General features: G+C 37.4%; 1 protein-coding gene across 12 annotated transcripts in view; it reads right to left on the bottom strand.

Moving 5' to 3' along the window:
* The window catches only part of CASK (calcium/calmodulin dependent serine protein kinase), a 386,525-nt gene that overhangs the window by 196,645 nt on the left and 172,222 nt on the right, over positions 1–17,658 (bottom strand). The gene's annotated exons all lie outside the window — the stretch shown is intronic.

Here is a 17,658-nt window from a genome sequence, read left to right as displayed (position 1 = left end):
AAACTCCAATACTTTGGCCACCTGAGGCAAAAAGCTGATTCATTAGAAAAGACCCTGATGCTGTAAAGACTGAGGACAAGAGTAGAAGGGGGCGACAGAGGATGAGATGGTTGGATGGCATCATTGAGTTAATGGATATGAGTTTGAGCAAACTCCAGGAGACAGTGAAGGACAGGGAAGCCTGGCTTGCTGCAGTCCATGGGGTTGCAAAGAGTGCAACATGACTGAGTGACTGAACAACAACCACAGCCTTCTTTATGGTCCAGCTCTCACATCTGTATATGACTACTGGAAAAACCATAGCTTTGACTACACGGACCTTTGTTGCCAAAACGTTGTGGGGCATTGTAGGTCGGGGCATCCCCGACCAGGGATGGAACTCGTGTCCCCTGCATTACAAGGCAGATTCTTAACCACTGAATCACCAGGGAACTCCAATAACTAATTAATTAATAATCATTACTAATATTACTATTCATCAAGCATTATGGAAAGCAGTCCTTGTTTTATCTCCCTTCACTCTTACTATCACCCCAAGAGGTCAGCATCCTTCATGTTCTCAAATAATTTGTCTAAGTGAATAGACATGTATGTGACAGGGACAGAATTCAAATCCCTACCTATATTCAATGTTCTTTCCATTATCTACAGCTACACCTACTAAGTGTGCAAGGAACAAATATACTTATTCAAGCTCAACAGTTCAAACGTAGCATGAAGTTCTAAAAGAACAAGTATATTTTATACTTTCAACATATTCCCACCTAAAACCTGACAGAATACTAGGCACACAGTAAATATTTAATGAATAGTTGACCATATTATATGAAAATACTTTCACGTTTATACAAAGCTTTACCAATTTTACCTAGTTTTCATTTCACGGCCAATGAACTTTTTCCAATGTTCAATAGGATTCTTTTCTAAACTAATTTTTATGATGGCTCAGTCTACTCTGAAGTATGGCAGGGCCTATTTTGCATCATCAGAAATAAAGCCCAGATGAATGTGATCATGCGTCTATGTGAACAACCCTGATCACCTGTAACAGTCCTACAAGCAGAGTTGCTAGGTCAAGAGGCATAGAAAAGAATGCTTTTGATACATATACTACTGGAAAACTTTCAACAATTTACTCCGCAACTACCGAGTGTGAAAGTGTTCTTTCCTCTACCTTGCTTGGCTCTCCTAGGATGATTATTCTTTTTAATCTTTGCCAATCAGATAGGAGGAAAAAAAGTCACCCATAAATGCTTTCATTTACATTTCCTTGATTACTAGAGAGGCTGAATATTTTTCATTTCTTTGTGTTGTGAGGAGAAGAAAAGCACTATTTTTAAAGCTGGCTGCAGTTTAAGCTTGGATGGTTCATTTGTGAAGACTAAAAACACATAGTGAGGGAATTATAGCTTTGTTTAGCCTTTTTCCTTTTTAATTGCGAAACGTGAGGATAAGCACGATGCATCTTAGATGAGAGAAGAGTTGGGCAAAGGAGAGAGCTAAACTGATTGCATCATAAAACAATAAGAATCCTTAGAGCCAGAGGAAGGCTTTTTGGAGGGATCTGAAAGGGGGAAAAATCTTAAGGGTGGGAGAAGGTAGTAAGGTGGTGAGAGGCAAATACTTAACGAGGGAACCAGTCAGTGGGAAATAACTGGAAATCACTTACTGCCCTGGGCTACAGTTACCAGCATGAATCGATTCATTTTCCTGGACATATGTGAAAATACTAGTAATTGAAATGACAATTTCTACATATGCACACACACATATGAAGTTATTTTTAGGTTTCTACTCTTTTCCACTATTTTGGTATCTAGTCTGATACCATTTTTAATTCTGCAATAGTATCTATTTTAGTATTTGGCAAAATAAGTCTCATTTCGTTATTACTCTTTGCTAACATTTTCCTATGAGATTTTTTTTCCTCCCAGCTGAAATTTAAAATCAATTTCTCAAACACTAAAAAGTTTTTAAAAATATTTTGCTGAAATAGTATTATATTTATAGATTAACAAGTAGAAATTAACATTTTCCTAACATTCTCATCTGTGAATATGATATGCATCTCCATTTCCTTTTATGTCTCTGAGTTAGAATTTTAAGGTTTTCTTCACATTGGTTCCAAATATTGATTATTGGGTTCCCCACCCAGAGGCATTTTATATTTTTAGTTGCTATTATAAATGGGATCTTTTGGCTATTATACACTTTTTAATACCATGGTTCATAACCACGGGCACCAAACAAAATCGCCTATGTAATGTTTAAAACAAGCATGCATGCTCTTTGAGGTTTTAGTCTGAAAGGAAGTCATTACTGTGAAAGTAATTTTTCTATTATTAAAGCTATTTGGTTAGTTATTTGTAATGTTAATTGATATTAAAGTAAAAGGCAATCCATTAATTTAAAATTTTATGAGATATAGAAATAAGAGCTAAAAATACTTTTATGCAAATTTTACTCATCATAGAAACTTAAAATATACATATTCATAAAACATACAATCCCAGTATATTAATCTTGAACAAAAAGTTCACTGTCTTAATTCTTGACAAACTTTACTTGATAACATGCTTTTAAAAACAATTATAAGCCTTCTCTTATTGGTTTTCTCTTTGGCTTCCCATCTTAGGGTGTTTCTGAGGCTGCCAAGAAGCTTCAACATGCATGCTCTGAATTTCCTTAGTTGGTTCCATTCTGAGGGAACGAAATGAGAGAGAGAAGAAATCCTGCTATGGAAGAGTATGGGGAATGTTTCTATACTAAATACAGAGAGAAACTATGGGATGTTTACTCTGAATTGTGAAAAGTGGTGGGATTATGAATGATCTTAACTGCCCCTCATTTCATCTATCTGAATTTTAAAACTTTTGTAATAAACATGCATGACTTATAAAAAATTTAAAAATTATCCAAAAACAAATGCTCCAAACAAACAAAAGAGATCACAGGTCTACAGGGACAAGGTATGGCTGTAAGTATGTGGAAGGGATCAAAATATTCCAGCCCCAAATATGCCACTTTAGCAGGGGATTATTTTGAGTTGAAGGCAACTGAAAATCAGCACATATAGGAAAACACTCTACTCTCCTCCATTCTGCCTAAAAATGGGACATTAATTTCCCTTTATTAAAGTGACAGAAATTTCCTTTTGTAAAGGTGTTCCCCTCTCATGTACCAGGAATAAGAAAACCACTCTTACCTGTGTAACAAACCTTACTAAATAACTCTTTTTTACCATATATTTTCTGATTACCTTCCTACAATTTACTTCCAACCCTAGATACCCAAACTCCCCCCTCCTTCCTTTGTCTAGTGTCTTCACTTTTACTCTTTGTTAAAATGGTATATAAGCCTCTGGGTCTCTGTGGGTTTCACTTTTTCCTGTGAGTATGCCTGCTCCCTACTGCCCACCATGTGCAAATGAAAATCTTTTCTCCTGTTAATTTGCCATTTGTCTGTTTAATTTGCAGGCCCCAGGTACTTAATATAAAAGTATACAGAAAGTTTTCTCTCCTCTACAATGTATTCTATAAAAGCAGAGAAAGAGAAGGCTTGTAGGAGACTAGTACCTTCTTGTATGAAGAAGTGCTTCTCAAATTAACTGTGATGATGGTGGTGGTTTAGTTGCTAAGTTATGTCTGACTCTTTTGTGGCCCCACAGACCCGCCAGGCTCCTGTCTATGGGATTTCCCAGGCAAGAATACTGCAGTAGGTTGCCATTTCCTTCTCTAGGGGATCCTTCTGACCCAGGGATTGAACTCGTGTCTCATGCATTGCAAGTGGATTCTTTACCATTGAGCCACCAGGGAAGCCCAACTGTGATGAAGGACTACCTTTCACGCCCCCCCCCCCCACCCCACATACACTCTAGTATATTAAGAACCAATACATTTTTTACAATATACAAAACCATATGCTGTGATTTCACAGCAACATAAATTATTCTAACACTTTCTAGATATTTATACTCAATTTCTGTTCTTATCTCATTATAGAGTGGTAAATGACTGGTAGACTAGAATTTCTATTCTTTGAGGAGCACTGTAAAGAACAGATCAAAGCTGGATTTCTCTGATCAGCATTTCCCCTGAAGGTGATAAAAACAACTACAAAATCTAGATGAAATATTGGGTATGGAAAAACTCAAACTTTCTGGCCAGCCCAATAAAATTTTTTTTAAGTGTTAAACAAATTAACAGCATAAACAGTGAAAAACTACCTATGAGAACAGAGAAAGGATTAGAACTCAAAGAGGGAAGCAGGAGCTGCTTCTGCCCTGGGGATATGGAGGGGTTATGGAAAGAAGGCAGCTGTGGAGGCAAGAGGTTTCACTTCTGGGGAACTCTAGAGAAGTGACAGTCAGATGCAGCCTTACAGCATGATCCAAGAGGACAGAAAGAGCTATTCTTCTCACAAACCACAGAAGAGTCCACCAAGGGGTAAGGCTCTGACAAAATATCTCATACTCCGGGCTGGAAACATAAAGAGTTGCATTTTGAAAATTGCAGTATACAATATATTCTGGTATGTCTTATCAGTAGCATAGGAAAACCCCAATGCTTAGCATGGAGAAAAAAGCTGAATTTTAAATATTCAGTAAGAAATAAATAATCAAAAGTGACACTATAGATTTGGGAAAGCAGCAAGAAGAAATTTAAGAATAGAAAAGCATAAAAATTAAGAATTTGAACAGATTAGATAGTCAAAGAGAAAATTAGTGAACTAGAAAATAATCAGCTTGAAGCAAGGAGAGACAAAACATGGAAAAAATAAAGGTGAGATTAAGAAATGTAAAAGATTACTTTGAAAGTTAGCATATATTTCAATGAAGTTTAAAAAGTGAAAAGAAAATGGAGCAGAAACAATACTGAAAATATAATGACTGATAATTACCCAGAGATGATTAAAGATACCAATCCACTGATTTGAGAAGCCCATTAAACATCAAGCAAGAAAAAGAAATCTATAGTTAGCTATATACCACTGAAAACTGCAGGAAACAAAGAAACATAGAAAATCTCAAAAACAGTGAAAACAACAGACTACAGACTGATAGCTGACTTTCAGTAGCAATAGTGGAAACCGGACAACAGTGGAAAAGTGTCTCAAAATAACTGCCAATATAACCTTGTCTTCTCACTTAATAAATCTTTACAGAATGATGGGGAACACATGTACACCCATGGCTGATTCATGTCAATGTATGGCAAAAACCACTACAATATTGTAAAGTAATTAGCCTCCAATTAAAAGAAAAAGAAAAAAAAATCTTTACAGAATGAAGGTGGAAAAACAATTCAGACAAGTAAAATACTGAGATAATTTGCCACGAGCATACCTATCCCTAAAGGAAATATAAAAGAATATTCCTCAGGAAGAAGAAATATGAAGAAAACTCAGAGATTCAGCAAGGCATGGAAAACATAAAATGTAAATATGTAGGTGAATCTAAATGAACAATGATTGTATAAAACAACTATTTTCTCAGTCTCTCTCTGGAGAGAGAGAGAGAGATCATATAAAATAGTTACTGTTCAGAAATAGAGGTAGGTAGTGGGGTGGGATGGGGTGTGCCAGGAGGAGATTGATTGATTTTAAATATAAATACTTGACAACAATAATTTATAAGTCAGGAGGTATACTTTAATTTCTAGGTCAACTACTAAGTTCTTTTTCTTTGAATAGACCTTTTACCTATGTGTATAACTTTATAACATTATGCATTAGTCATTTGAAAAACACTGGCCCACTGAGTTATGCAGAATTTCCTAATATTGACACGTATGATTACATGATATTAAAAATCACTGCTGATTACATTAGAAACATTCTTTAAGTCCTGGGGGGCTTCCCAGGTGGCTCAGTGGTAAAGAATCCACCTGCCAATGCAGGAGATACAGGTTCAATCCCTGGGTCAGGAAGATCCCTTGGAGGAGGAAATGGCAACCCACTGCAGTATTCTTGCCTGGAAAAACTCATGGAAAGAGGAGCCTGGTGGGCTACAGTCCATGGGGCCGCAAAGAGTTGGATACGACTGAGTGCCTGCATGCACGCATGCACACACACCGCCTTAAGCCCTGGGAAGCTGTTAAACTCATGGTGGCAGATATAAGTTTTCCAAAATTCTAATTTTCACTTGAAAAATTTGAATTTCATCATTGGCAACAACTACTGTGAGTTATTTCCCTGGAAGCAGCAAGCTCGCTTTGTTCATTTTTTATTGAATGTCTGCCATATACTCAAGTTTGGGTAACTGTGGCTTGTCTGTTAGTCATTCTTTCAAGTAAAAGTGATGTCACACACACACAAAATACTAGTTTGGATTACAACTCAAGATATTGCAGAAGTGGATTTCTAAGACCCAACAAAATTTAAAGAACTGTAAGCAGAGTATGTTTTCTAATCACAGTATAGTTAAGTTAGAAATTTTAAAAATAACTAGAAAATTCCCAAATGTTTGGAAATTGAGAAATACATGCTAAATAACCTATGAATCAAAGGCAAAATCACACTGAAAATTAAAAAGCATGTCTAGTATTTCTAATAATAATAAAAATAGTACATATCAAAACTCGTGCAAGATTGAGGCATTACATTTCAAGACTGGGGTGTGGCCATTATTAAACCCAGAAATATAGAAATGGCTAAAAGAAGTTGGGGCATAGGTCCAATCTTCCAGTATGGAAAGCTAGCTACAGCCCCACCCCACAACACACACACTCCTCAATGCTGGAGAAAATTATCTTGTATCAAGTAATCCATCGATGACAAATAAAATACATTAATACAACCTTTTCAGTGGACAATTTTATAATGCTAGACAAAGGTCTTAAAAATGGGCATGTCCTTTGACCCAAAGATTTCATTCCAAGGGAAATAATCAGATTATTTGCTGAGTTTTAATGACAAGGGTTTATCACAGCTATTTTTAATAGGGAGAAGTGGGAAAAAACCTAAATGCCCAACAAAAAGAGAATGATTAAATAAACTGTGGTAAATCCACAGAGTAGGATATTATGCTGCCATTAAAATGATGCTATAGAAGTATATTTATTGATATAGGAAGATACGCATAATATATTAAGATGTACAAACATATGCATTATATATGTGCGTTCAAATGTATTGAGAAATTTTTGGATAGTACAACACAGTGTTAAAGAGTAAATGGGTAGGACTGGATTTTTTGTTTCCTTTTTACTTAAAAAAAAAAAAGAACAGGTATTACCATTTTTGTCATACTAAAAACCGTTCTAAATGCTAAAAAATAAAATGCAAAAACATTCCTTCAGTATGTTGTTAAAATAGTATTTATAAGGCAGTCTTAATACTTTAAAAATCATTTAAATTTAACATAAATATTACAAACACTGATGTAAAATATTAGAAAATAAAAGTTGAAATCAGTGACATTCCACCAGGAGAAATTTTTTTAATAGAACAGCATATTAAATCCAATCAAGGGATAGAAGGAAATGATAATGAGCAGAAATTAATGAAGAAAAAAACAGGGCAAAAGGCAAAGCAAAAAAATATTCTTGGAAAAGATTTATACAACTGAACTAGAAAAATCCCAATTTTGAGAACTGAACAATATACTTTTATTACACAGATTTCAGAATAAAATCATTAGAAAATAAGAAAATATTTAAAACTGAAAGATAATGAAAATCAATGCATCAAAACTTATATGCTATAAATGCATACTTTAATATTCTAAAAGAAGAAACGTTCAAGATTTATGATAAGCATCCATCTCCATAAGTCATATAAAATCATCAAGTTAAAGTCAAATAAATTAGATGGAAATAAGGATAGAAACTAATGATATGGAAAACAAACAGATACTGGGAGGATTAACAAAGTTAAAAGTTGTTCCTCGTGAAATGATAAATTTTGGGCAAGCCTGAATTAAAAAATAGACATATAAAGCAGCCTGTATGAAGAATGAGATATTCTATATACTGCAGACATTAAAAAGATATCAAAACTTTATGCCACAAATTTGAAAATTTATATGAAATGGACAAATTTCCAGAAAAATAAAACTCATCAAAACACATAAAGAATTAGAAAACCTAAATAATTCTTTACTGATTAAAGGAACTGAAATAGTAATTCAAAACCTTCTGGCATAGAAAACTCTAGGCCTAGATGGCATTTCTCACAAGTTCTACTGAACACTGTGAGGAGAAATAAAATAAATGAAAAGCAGGAACAGTTTCTAATTCATTTTATGAAGTTAGCTTAAACTAGATATAAAACCTGTTAAGGACAGCATGTGAAAATTAATGGGCAATCTCACTAATGAACATAGATGCAAATAAGCCAAACGAAACCATACTGAGCTATATTGAAAAACTGTAACAGGATCAAGATGGGTTTACCAAAGGAATGCAAAACTGTTTTAACATTTGGAATTCAATTAATAGAATTCTGTACACTGAGATAGATTAAGGAAGAAAAAATAATGATCACTTCAATAAAAGGAAAAAACATTTAATAAAACTATGGATTTAAATCTTAAGAAATTCTTAAATTAAGAACGCAAAAATGTCCACTCCAACAATTTAACAATATTGTGAAGGTTCTAGCCAGAGGAGTAAGGGCAAGATAAAGAGACGAAATGTATAAGAATTGAAAAGGAAGAAACAAATCATCATTATTTACAGATGGTATAAGTGTATATGCAGAATATTCAAAATAATCTAAGGAATAATGAAAATTAATCAGAATTTAGCAAAATTGTCATAAAACAAATGAAATTAAAAAAATTTTTTTCATTAAAGAGCATGGGAATAAATCAAATAAAAGGATGTATAGGGTCTCTAGAGAGAAGAGTATGATTTTTTTTAGGAGCAATTAAACAACTAAAATAAATGGAGAAAAAAATTATCTTGTTCACAGACTGGAAAACTCAGTATTGTAAACAGCTCATCTTTCCCAAGTTAAAGCGTAAATTCAATGGAATTCCAATCAAAATCCCAACAGGTATCATATTAGAAACTGTTAAGCAGAATCTAAAATGTATATGGAAATGCAAAAGGACAAGAAGATTCAAGGTATTTTGGGAGAACAATATGGTGGGAAGATTTGCTCTACTTCAAAATTTTATAATACAAAGCTTAATAATTAAAGCTGTACACTATTGACACTAGGATAGACAAACAGGATAGTAGAACATAAGAGCAAGCCTAGAAACAGATACACACACACACACACACACACACACACACATATATGGATGCTAGATATAAGACAAAAAAGTAACTGAAGAATATTGGGCAAAGACAGTCTCTTCAAATAAACATGTGCTTCTGTGGACCTGAATGTTCACAGCAGTACTATTCACAATAGTCCCTAGATGTCAACAATCCAAATGTCCATTGGTAGTAGAATGGATAAAATATTAATATATTTACAAAATAGACTATTGAATAGCGATCAAAAGAAATTAGCTGTAGGTACACAAAAATTTGGCTAAATCTTAAAGATAAAACAAACTGCATGATTTCTTTTATATACAGTTCAAAAGCAAATAATCTTGCTTTGTTCTAATAAAGCTAGGATTTATTGAGTGCTTACTATGTGACAGGTATTTTCTAAGTGCTTTACATGCACTAATTCATTTAATAGTTACAAGAGGTCTATGAGGTTAAGTATTTTTACCGCCCTTATTTCACTTATGAGAAAACTGAGAAACAGCAGACATCAAGCAACTTGCCTAAGACATCACATAGCTAATAAGTGGCAGAGCCAGGATTTAAATTCAGGCAGTTTGACTTTAGAGACCATGCACCCAAATGTTCAGTTTACAAAGAGGGAAACTTCTAACTTCTGCTCAAGGTTCTGAGTCATTTAATGGAAGACAAGAGATTATAGCTAAGAAGGTAAGATCATAGTATGAAGGAGGGCTCTGGAGAACAATCACATTTTCATGGTGTCGTGGAGGCCCCATGCTCTAGAACCACCTAGTGGGATCTTCAAAATGCAGAGCCTCCATTTCCATCCTCCCAGGTGATACATGTAAATACTTTATTGTTGAAAACAATTTAAAAGAATTATCTATATGTAAGTTTGCTGATAGATGCTTTAATCCTTGCATACACAAATCAATCTCTATTGATTAGAAAAACCCACGACTTTGTTTTATTTTCTTCTAATTCAGGGCTTTTCTTGTGGTACTGTCTTGATGTCATTACAAATGTCCCATCATCTTTTCCCAATACTTTTATGCTTTATGATCTTGCTGGAAATGTCCTCTCTCCACTTTTCCACCTCTCTCTCTCCTACACTTATGTTGATGCTCTTCACCAACTTTGTACAAGCCAGCCTGCCTTTTCCAGCTCCCAAACATTTCCTCTACCGATCTCTTAGGGCCCTAAGAATCTGTGCCTCTCTGTGGTCACTTAGAACTATATTGCCAGTTATTATTATTATTTATTTCATGGATAGGCACTTGACTGGTTTGCCAGTTTGACTATAAATAATGTGAGGGCATAAACAAGCCTTTTATTACTGCATAATATCCCACATACTGATGAATATTCACAAATACTTGTTGTCAGTGAATTCATTTCTGAAAGAGAGAGGAGTCATGGACACACGATCTTTTTTTAAAAAACCCTTTCCCCATCTAAAATGGGCTTCCCTGATAGCCCAGTTGGTAAAAATCTGCCTGCAATGCAGGAGACCCTGGTTCAATACCTGGGTCAGGAAGATCCGCTGGAGAAGGGATAGGCTAGCCACTCCAGTATTCTTGGGCTTTCCTGGTGACTCAGCTGGTAAGGAATCCACCTGCAGTACGGGAGACCTGAGTTTGATCCCTGGGTTGGGAAGATCCCCTGGAGAAGGGAAAGGCTACCCACTCTAGTATTCTGGCCTAGAGAATTCCATGGACTATATCCATGGGGTCACAAAGAGTCAGACACGACTGAGCGACTTTCACTTTCACCCATCTAAACTAAGTTAATTGGGGGAGGAGTTAGAACAGTGCATATTAGAATTTCGATGGAAGGAAAGGGTGTGTCTTGGAGGGATTCAGACAGCATTTGTGGAGTTGGCAGCTTCTGAGATGGGTCTTGAAGAAAAGTAGAGGGGAGAGGGAAAAGTGGAGCCATGAGAATGACAGAAAGTGAGCTAGGGGGCGTGGTGGAGACTACAAGGTAGTTAAGAGGAGAGCAGTATTTCAAGGCATTTTTTTCTGACAACTCAACAACAATAAAGCCGGGAGCACTAGAAAATGAGTCAACATGTTAGGTGGGTTTGGAGGAGATTGTGGAAATACTCAAGGGGTCATAATTGGAGCCAAGTGCTCCTCTCCCATCTATGTTGAAAATTAAGGTACAATATTACATCCTTTCATATGAACAGACAGGGACCAGAGAAGGTATTTACACAGGCTTATTAATTATAACATGGAAGTATAGAGAAACCTTCACCATTTCAGTGGAGAAGGAACTCCTGCAATGGGAGTTGCTTAAAAAGCAATTTTGATATATGATCAAGTACATTAAAGTGACTGAGCGTATCCCTGTATGTCTATGTACAAGCTGCATTTATTTTGGTGGGAACTGTCCCTGCCCATTTGTATATGAAGCTTAATACCTTCCCTTCCATTGGGGTGAGTTTTCTTTAACTGTGTTCAGTAGCATGTAACCCTTTTATATGTCAATATTGAAGCAAATTAATTTTCTAGTTTTTTCAATTTTAGCTCAATCTATTGATGTTTTCCTTTGTGAATCTCAGTCCTTTGAAGTCGTAAAAGCTTGCCAAAGATCTGTTAAAAAATATTAATTTTTTTTGCTAGCTTTCCTATGACTTGACTTGTTTATATAAACTCTATTCTGTCTGTGGTTTTCTTTTTGGGGGGAGGGGTGAGATCTAAACTGACATCTGAATTGCTAATGCATTTCCTCAACACTATTTAAAAATCCTTCTTTTCCTATTATATTTACTGTACTTTGCATGTCCTGCTGAAAGGACTCCTTTGAAGAGAAATGCCTGGCACTGCCTGGCTGGCAAGCAGTATTTTTTGTCCTGTATCCTTCTAAGTGGATCGAATGCCAAGGGTGGTCTGAGGTATTTTGTGGGTCTGCATGTTTAGTAGTGTCTAAAATCAAGACTACCACTGGTGGGTGCTGCAGGTTAGGTAACATTTGAAGGGTACTGGCTCACAATTCTGTGAAGGAACGGATGTACCAAGAAACTCTTCAGCTGAGCGTGGGTAGACACAGGAGAGAGAGAGCACCAAAGGAAGGGAAAGGTCATGATCATCAAGAGGAAGACAGAGCACATCGCACACACTGTTCTACCTCACAACTTTGCCTTGGACCAGCAGGGAAGCAATAGCTTCCCTGGTGGCTCAGTCAGTAAAGAATCTGCCTGCCATGCAGGAGACCCAGGTTCGATTCCTGGGTTGGGAAGATCCTCTGGAGAAGGGAAAGAATACCCACTCCAGTATTCTTGCCTGGAGAATCCAATGGACAGAGGAGCCTGGTGGACTACAATCCATAGGATCACAAGAGTTGGACATGACTGAGTGACTAAACCACACAGCAGGGTACAGATTCAAAGTTGTTTTGACCCACATGTGTGGCCTCCCTTAGTTTAGGCCTACCTGGAGCATTTGGAGGGCCTGAGACAAATATACCAATTGAAGTCCATGATGCTGTATGTTTAAATATTTAAAAATTATACATCAAACTTAAGAATTGCTAAATGTATTCTAACCTTTGACCTTGATTCATAAGGGCCTGGAAGTTTAGGATCTATTAAAAATTCTTGGGTTCCTTGGATTTCCTTACCAGAACGTGGCATCTTGGGATATCCAACCCTTGGCCGGCCCTCCATTTTTACCCCACCCACCAGCTCCATGCCTAATCTCACAGCCTTCCTATGCTGTGACTGATATCCTAAGGTACAAGTGGGAACAGTCCAACCACAGATTTTACAACTACTTACCAAGGCCACTGACTTCCCTTCTTGGAATGATGTCTTCTGCCACCTGTCCTCTACTCATTCTTATTCCTTAATGCTGGGTCAATTAAGGTTGTCAGTTACAAGAAAGAGAAACCAACTCTGGCTGACTTAAGCAGAAAAGGAGTTTATTAATAGGACACTGGATTGCTCAGAGTGGTAGAGATGCCTGCGAAATCAAGACTGGTGCTGTGCTGTCAGAAACAAAACCCTGAACTGATCTGACGAGGGTACCACTGCAGCTGTTCTACACCAGCTGCAGCAGCTTGCGCCACTGTGTCTGTTGACGCTAGATGCTGGAAGCCATCCAGAGCGCTACTTCAACTATACCAGTAATTGTACCTGCTACTACCTGAGAGTTCCACATGGTCCTTGTTTTTTTGTCAGTAGCTATTACATCATGAGTGGATGTCTCTAACTTATGAAACCCGTATCATATTCTCAAATCTCAACGGCCAAGGAGAGCAAACACCTGGCATTTTCGGCGTCTATAGTAGAAGGTGGGCTTTGTCCTTCATCAAGACTCTTTAGATGGGATTTTCTTCAACTACCGGAAGAGGTTTCAGACACCAGACAGCCAAAACCAATGAGAAATGACCTTCCTATGGGTTCTGTTCTCAAGTCTACCTTCAACTGCTTGTGGCACCTAGCTCGTGCTACTTAACCTTTCAACCTTGGGTTGACAATGACTCCTCAATAAAATGATGAGATTCGATTTAGTAATCTCTAAAGTTGGAGGGACTGATGCCGAAGCTGAAACTCCAATACTTTGGCCACCTTATGCAAAGAGTTGACTCATTGGAAAAGACCCTGATGCTGGGAGGGATTGGGGGCAGGAGGGGAAGGGGACGACAGAGGATGAGATGGCTGGATGGCATCACCGACTTGATGGACATGAGTTTGAGTAAACTCCGGGAGTTGGTGATGGACAGGGAGGCCTGGTGTGCTGCGATTCATGGGGTCACAAAGAGTCAGACACGACTGAGTGACTGAACTGAACTGAACTAAAAGTCTCTTAACGCTGAAATTCTGCGTTAAATTCTTGAAATTTCCACAAGAAATTCTGATTCTTTGAAAAAGGACAGGTTTGAAAGAATTTGCCACTTCTAAAATTGAAATGTAGTGTAAGGTATTGTTGATCAAGTTTTAGAAACTGAGTATTGTTCTAATGCCTATCTAGGTATCAAAGGTTGACGTGTCACCATTTTCTTGACTCCTTATCAATGCTGTTTGACAATGGTGCCTCCTAGTGGGTAAGGAAACTCCAGTTACAAATGACAGCAAAGGATCCTAAGACAAGAGCAGCAGACCTCTGGATTCGTTTATGTTAAGATGCTCCTCAGTTTGGTTTTCTGAAATTCTCAGAAAAGAGAGGAAGGCAGTTGTGAGCACAACTTCTGTTCTGTTTACTAGGTAAGAACTTGACTGTTAGCCCTCAGTGTTCTCACCAGTCCCCTCTACCAAACACACACCTCCCAAACCTCCAACATTCACACTCACACACAGACACACACAGACACACACTTCTCTTTCAGTTAAAGCTCTGAAGGAACAACCAAAAGAGGATGAGGGGTGTCCAGCCACAAAATCATGATAAGACATATAAAGAATTTTAGAACTGGAAGTTTAATTGAAAGACTTGCTTTAGGTCAGTGGCTAATTCATGGCAATTGGAACTAGAACCTCAGCTTCTTGATTCTCAGCTCCCTGTATAGCCCCATGCTTTTTTGAAGGAGGAGGTTCTTAATAGAAACTAACCTTCCAGGTCCTTATGAATCAAGGTCGAAAGTTAGAACATATTTAGCAACTTGTAAGTTTGAAGTATGACCTTTTTATACATAATTTTCCCTTGCTTTAACATAGACTTATGTGGTTTGTTGAAAGGATAGTGATAGTCTACTTCTTTAAGGGCCTTTTAAAAAAGTACTGAAAATCCTCACCAATGAAGAGATCTCATCTGTGCTTTCTTTCCCATCTGACCAGAAGACAGACAGTTTCACGGTGCTAGTGAGGAACTAAGTTTCCAAAGTACCCTTGTTTCTTCTCCCAGCATGAGGTCTACAGGGTTCATCTAAGACATTGGTCACTATATAGGGCTTCCCTGGTGGCTCAGAGGGTAAGGCAATTGCCTGCAATGCAGGAGACCCGGGTTCGATCCCTGGCTCGGGAAGATCCCCTGGAAAAGGAAATGGCAACCCATTCCAGTATTCTTGACTGGAAAATCCCATGGATGGAGGGTTACTATATGGCCCCCAGTATATTTGCACAGGGCAAAGTGTCCAAAGGCCTGGGTACTTGGAACTTCTTTCTTTTCTCTCCTGCCTACTCTCCCCAGATCTTTACACTTCATTAATTCTTAACAAAAAAAGTTAGACCTCTGATCTAGTCCTGTTTACTTGCACAGGTGAGAGTCAAGACAGACCCTCTGCCACTCAAAACAAAGTCACTCATAATCACTGCATCATTACTTGGCACCATTGCAGTTTACTTTCTATCCTGTATAAGTTCCTATAACTCTAGTATGGGGAATATGTGTATGATTCTTTGTAAGTCTCTGTAGCTCTTCTTTATATCTCTTCTCTCTAGAAATACAGTTCTCCCTCGTGCTCCTCAAAGCCTTCTCTTCATTTGCAGGCAGATTCCTCAGCGCAGTCCCTGCCATTGCTAGCAGGAAAGCTCCTGGCCTACAGAAGGGAGCACTCCTTCAAGTGATGCAGATACAAAAACCGCAACATGATTCTCCTAGCCATGTGTGGGATGCAAGGATTTGGAGCCATTCTTTGATAGTTCTACCTCTGGCATGTCCTCAGTTCATCTGTCTCACAGAACATCTAAAGAACGGTAAATCATCAGGTCACTCTCTGATATGGCGTGGCATGTGAGAAAGATGGGCTAATTTGGAAAAAGATCCCATCTTTGGCAAACATAATAGGGGTTAAAAACTCATCACACAGTTAATTATTGATTTTGTTTTCATGTTACCACCATTTGTACTCCGCAATCAAACTGGCTGGTATAATTCTTACTTCTAGGCAGGTTCCTAGCTAACACGAAGATGCTAATGTTGGTACTTAGAAAACCAGAGATATAAACAGAAGCATAATCATAGGTATCTTCCCAAGATTAAATTGTTTCAATTTAGCAAGAAAAATGGAACCATTCCTATGCCCTCATGAGAAGATTCCATATGCCCATGAATTATTTCCAAGTTTCAAATATGACAAAGAAAGAAACTGGAGTTCTTGAATGTTCAAATAACATCACAGCCAATTCGCAAACAGCAACAGAACTCTGTATGTGGACAAAGAAAAGTCGACAGTTAACTAGAAAGATCCTTCGAGTATTATAGGAAGGCATAGATAACTAAGTTTATTATCCTCATAGACTGTGATTTTCACATTAGTCACTCCTCTGGGATAAGATACTGAAGATTTCTGTTAAATGTAGATACGATAATAGCTAACAACAAAGACTGAGCATTTAACTACACACCAAGTGCCATTTTAAGAGCTTTACATGTAATAACTTATTTAATCCTCATAACAACACAAAGTGACAGGTACAGATGAGGAAATTGAGGCTTAAGACAAATGTTATGTAACTTGTCCAAGGTTACATGGTTAGAAAGTAGCAGAGTCAGGATCTGAACCTAAGCAATCTGGTTCAGAATCCTAGCTCTTAAACTCTCATCCTGAGACTCTGTAATAGACAGTTTATGACAAGGATAATGAAGGTGATGGTAAGACTATCCAGTGTTTTGATTATCAGAATAATCCCTCATTTCCTTTCATTCTTGCAAGTACTTGGGTAGAAACTGAAGTATCAAGAGGTGAAATGGGCCCTGTTCTAATGGTTATGACTTCTACCTTCACCTTGAGCCCAGATTCTTCTCCTGGGGGGCCAGATTCATATGGGCAGCTGTGTACCACACATCAACAGGTAGGAGTCCCACGACTGCCACAAACTTGGATGATCCAAAAGTTAATTCACAATTTTCTTCCCCAAACCTTATTTCTATCTGAAGGGGATAGTCTTTCTTTTATTTGGTAAAGTTTGGGACTATTATCTTTTTGAGTAAGGGCTCCCCTCATCATCACTCTCTCTACATTTTACTTCTAGGATTCTGTATGAATTCGTGTATGTTGGACCTTCTCAATGTGGCTTCCATGACTCTTAGCTTCTCTTTCATACTGTCTCTATCTAACTGTGCTTTGTTCTATGTTGGTTCTTCAATACTGTCTTTCAACTTGGCCAGACTGATTCCCAACATACAGTGTGTGCACACACATGCACATGCTCTCTCAAGGACTTTCCAATGTTTACCAAATAGAACAGCCTCTTGTATTGTTCTCATTATCTTTTTGAGGATGTTGAAGTCCCTTTCAGATTTTCCTATTAGTTCCATTTCCTTTAGACCAAATTTCCTATGTTGAGTTTGTTTTAGGATGTTAGTTTTTCCTTGTATGCTTTGAAAATTTCATTCAAACACTAATCTTAACTGGGGATTTCTTATTTTTGTTTTTTTCTTTAGGCTCCCCTGAGCTATCCTTTTATGTAGGATGGCTAGAGTTTTTCTTAGTTACTGTTTAGCCTGAGGGTGTCTGTCTCATCCCTGGATTTCATGTGGTGAGCTAGACTCCAGTTCTCTTCCTCTTATGGGCTCTCAGTTTCTGT

The sequence above is a fragment of the Dama dama genome, chromosome X (assembly GCF_033118175.1).
Source record: "Dama dama isolate Ldn47 chromosome X, ASM3311817v1, whole genome shotgun sequence".
Classification (NCBI taxonomy): Eukaryota; Metazoa; Chordata; class Mammalia; order Artiodactyla; family Cervidae; genus Dama; species Dama dama.
Note: the sequence above shows the minus strand (reverse complement) of the source record. Positions and strands in the feature narration are given on the sequence as shown.